The 4,641-nt window shown below is 52.0% G+C and overlaps 1 pseudogene; it reads right to left on the reverse strand.

The window, feature by feature from the left end:
- Positions 1-2,176: 2,176 nt before the first annotated feature.
- LOC126026831 (uncharacterized) lies at positions 2,177-2,274 on the reverse strand (annotated as a pseudogene).
- Between the last annotated feature and the right edge of the window lie 2,367 nt (positions 2,275-4,641).

Raw genomic sequence — 4,641 nt, forward strand, 5'->3', positions numbered from 1 at the left:
TATTCAGATGAGGCTAATTTCCCAAGAAGGCTCAGGGGCAAATTGTTCAAAACATCTTTTGACGTGAAACTGCTTTTTGCTAGCAGCAGTTTCTCAGACTCGAGGTCAGTTGAGGATTGTTTTGGTTTTCCTGTCCCCGGAAGGACATGCAGGTGACTGTCCTCACGCCCCCCACTCGCCGACCACAGGACCTCGGCTTTGGTCGCCCTTCTTGAGGGTCCACTGTGCTGTGTCCTGCTCCAGCCGCCCAACTTCGGCATGAGCTCCCTGTGCAGGTGACGCCTGTCTCTCCTGCCTGGAGGGGGTGAGTCACCCCTGGGGTGCTGAGGGTAGACCAGCTCTGCCGACCCTGTGGGGTCAGAGTGGACCAGCCAGGCTGCACCTCACTGTCCCCCTCTGTTTGCTCAGGCCTGTTGCGTGGACTCCTGGGGCTCTTTGTTGGTGGTGGTGGTGGCTTTGGGCCACTCCTGGTGGTGCTCCGGGTTACTCCTGGCGCTGTGCTCAGAAATCCGGTCGTATAGGGTGCCGAGGATCGAACCCAGGTCAGCTGCATGCCAGGCATCGCCCTCCCCGCCATGCCACCGCTCTGGCTGCAAGCCAGTAATATTTTTATCGAGTGGCTATTTCTATCTCCACTTGGGGCCCTAAGCACTGCGTGGAGAGCACAGGCCTGGCATGGGGATGAACGGGGTTTGAACCTGATGTCCGGCATCCAGCAGGGTCTCCTGGACACCGCCAGGAGTGAGCCCTGAGCACAGACCCAGGAGTCACCCTTGAGCATGCCAGGCCAGATGTGGCCCTAGAGGCAGCAAAGGTGGGTGGGTGGGGGGAGCCAGAATCTCGGCCTTCCAGGCAGGAAGGGGAGTGAAGGGACCCGCAGGCACCAGGTTGTGCTTGGCCCTGGAGCTGCGCCTGGCCCTCTGTCTGCAAGCCTCCTTGGCTGGAAGCACCCCGCTTCCTGGGCTACCCTTGTGGGTGCTATCTAGCCGCTACTCCAGAGCAGCAGCCTGGGCCTGGGGAAGGGGAGGGGAGGGGAGGCTGGGGAGCAGGCGGGGGTGGGTGGGGTTCCCACTCAAAAGGTCCTTTTCCTGCCCCCCCTGGCGTGGGGAACACTTCTGAAGACACAAGCTACCAGGTCAGGGATTCTTGTCCCGAGCCAGGGCACGAATGCACGCTCACACCACGCGAGCTCAGACCACACACTCTACACAAGCTCACTTGGCATGTGCTTCACGCATACGCACACCACATGCTCCACACACAGCCACTTCATGAACATGCACACCTCCTGTTCAGACCTCACAGGGGGACTGGTGGCTTCTCAGAGGCCCCGCTGGCCTTCGTCTTGCCACTCCAGGTTGGGCCAAGATCTGCAACCAGATCCTTGCCTTGCTTCTGCCGTGCCTGGGGCCCCCCAGCCTGCTCTAGCTGGTGGTTTTCTGGAAGGCAGCATGCAGAAAGCTCCTGGCAGGGAGAGACCAAGGCCACCTCCTGGGCTCTGGTGTGCTGGGCCCTGACTTCCTCCCCCTGCACTTGCAGCACCAGGTCACCAGGATCCGCCTGGAGTGGAGCCCCCAGGCTGCCCACAGGTGAGGGACATGCCAGGGAGGGGCTGCTGGCTGGGAGAAGGCCCAAGAAGGCTTGGATGGGCGGGCATGTTGGGCCTGTGAGCTGGGCCCTGTGAGGCACCCACTCCTGCTTGGGCTGGGGAGGGAGTTGTACATTGTTAAAGTGGAAGACAGAAACCCCCAAATGTTCCTGGGGGAGGCAGGTAAAGCCAACTCCTGAGCACTGTGCCCACTGCTGAGAAAGAGGTGAGGGGCGGGGTGCCCAGGAGGGGAGGGAGCAGGAGGGATGGGCGGAACTTGATGCTGGCTAGTGTGGGCGGGCATCCTGGGATGACCTCCTGAGTGTGGCAAGACTTCCCTCTTCCTTCCTAGGGCTCCTGACCGTGTTTCCAATGCAAGAGCTCAAGTCCTTCGGCTAAAGGTGCAGTTTAGTTATGGCAAGTGACCATTATGGAATCAGAGTAAGTTCCCCAGAGACCTCTGGAGCCAGCCTGTGTTGAAGAATGCAGAAGCACCCACATGCATTTCTGCCAGCCCCTGCTGAGACCACCGGCAAAAAAGGCCAACTGCAGGAGCTGGAAAAACCAGGCCGAATAGCTGTTGAACTAAAATACGTTGAACATTTTTTTGCTGTCATCCTTGCGCAGGGGCCATGCTAATCTCTGTATCGTTCCAATTTTAGTATATGTGCTGCCGAAGCGAGCACTGTTGAACATTTTTTAATTTGATTAGAGAATCCTTTTATGTAGGGCTGGAGCAATAGGAGAGCAGTGAGGGCGCTTTCCTTGCACAGTCGACCCAGGTTCTTTCCAGGGCATTCCATAGGGTCCTCTGAGCCTGCCAGGAGTGATTCCTGAATGCAGAGTTCAGAGTAACTCCTGAGCCTGACCACTGCTGGGTATGGCCCAAACCCTCCCCCCCCAAGAAGAATTTATTTGACTGAATTTTAATCAAGATATTGATATTGACTTTGACATATTATGCTCTAATACCAGTCCAGTGTCATCTTCCCTCTACCGGTGACCCCAAGTTTCTTTCCAACCCGAAGTTTACCACTTTAGACAGACATGTTATAGACTTTAGCTGTTGTAGTCTGGGTACCATATTTTCAGTGTCTGTGGCTTTGTGGTTCTTATATATAGCTAGAATGCTCCCCCATATTACAAATGAGCCCCAAACGCTTGAGCCCTGCTGTGCTGTTATTCCAGTATTCATCCCCCCCTCAATTTCTTTTCTTCTCATATTTCTTCTCACTTGACTCGGGGCCCCAAGGGTGATCTAGGTTCCCCCCACTTTACTACATTGCATTTCCTTGTCCAGTTAGTCTATAAATCATAGCTAAGTGATAACTGTCTGTGTTTGTCCTTCTGGCTTAGTTCATTCACACTGATGTCTTGCAGTTTTACAAAACCCTGAAGGAGCACTTGAAGCCCTCCAGCCCGTGGTGAAGTTTGCTTGTTTGAAGCTTGTTGTATCCCTGACATATTGGCAAGCAGTGGCCATTGCAGGGCTGAAGAAATGGCATGTAATTTCCCAAAGCTCCACCTGGGACTGGCAACCACCGGACTGCAGAACTTTGCTATGCAAGTGCTTCTTGAATGAATATTTGTGCCCTAGGGGCAGATACCCTACCGGGGAACTGTTGGGTCATAGGGAGCTGAATTCTTGGTCTACTGAGAACTCTCCATACTGTTTCCCACAGGGGTTGAGTCCAACAATATGCCCACCAGCAGTGGATGGAAGTTTCTTTTTACCTAATCAAAATAATACATTTATAACAATAAACGGTTATCTCTATTTGCATTTATTTCTTTACATAAAGAATGGTTCTTCTGTAAAGTAAGGGTTTCTTTTCCTTGATTTTTGGGTCAGACCCTGCGATACTCCGGGCTTACTCTCTGCTCTTGGAAATCACCCCTGGAAGAATCAAGGGACCATATGGGATGCCAGGGATTGAACCTGGGCCTGTCCCGGGTAGCCTTCATGCAAGGCAAATGCCCTACTGCTGTGCTGTCTCTTCGGCCACACATTGTTTTTCTTGTTCAGTCAGGTGTTGGGAATTGCCAATAGTTCCATTAAAGACAAATAATTTCTCTCTTTTTGGAGGGGGTGTCACACCTGGCAGCGCTCAGGGGCTACTCCCGGCTCTGCGCTCAGAAATCGCTTCTGGCAGGCTCGGGCGACCATATGGGATGCCGAGAAGCGAACCGGGGTCTGTCCTGTGTTGGCCGAGTGTAAGGCAAAGGCCCTTCTGCTGTGCTAAACTTCAGCCCCTCCTACTTCAACTGCACTTCCTCGAGAATGGTCTGTCACAGAGACTATAAATGCCAATTTGCTCTTGGGACTGGGAGAAGGGTTGGCAACAGGGAAACAGATTCCTTTTAGTTTCTTTCTTCCCAACAGCCCTAAACTTCCACTCTGACAATCTTTTTTTGAATTCATGAATTAGTAGTTTTTTAATTAAAATATTTCTTGACCGAATAAATGACTGGATAAAGAAACTATGGCACATAAGCACCTGGGAGAATACTTATCTATAAGAAATAATGAACCAGGTGATTTATGGTTACATGGCTGGATCTGGTGAGTATTATGTTGAGTGAGGTTAGGACACACATAGAATTCTCTCTCTCGTGTGGGATGTAAAGACATAGTGTAGGATGAACAAATGCCCAAATACTACAGAAATTGAGAACTGTCCTTTTTATTTCTTTCGTTTTGTTCTTTTACTTGTCTGTCATAAGATTATGGTGTGTAGGGGTTTAACTTCACACATCTATGTGTGATAGTCAACACTCCTGGCACCACAAACCTCTCTACTTTATTCCGTCAAACCCCTACTCCTCCTTTTCCCTCTGATAACTCTCCTAGTTTTTCCAAATCAAGTAATTTTTTTTTTTTTTTTGGTTTTTGGACCACACCCAGCGGTGCTCGTGGGTTACTCCTGGCTGTCTGCTCAGAAATAGCTTCTGGCAGGCACGGGGGACCATATGGGACACCGGGATTCGAACCAACCACCTTTGGTCCTGGATCGGCTGCTTGTAAGGCAAACGCCGCTGTGCTATCTCTCCGG

Source organism: Suncus etruscus, chromosome 13, assembly GCF_024139225.1.
Source record: "Suncus etruscus isolate mSunEtr1 chromosome 13, mSunEtr1.pri.cur, whole genome shotgun sequence".
Lineage (NCBI taxonomy): Eukaryota > Metazoa > Chordata > Mammalia > Eulipotyphla > Soricidae > Suncus > Suncus etruscus.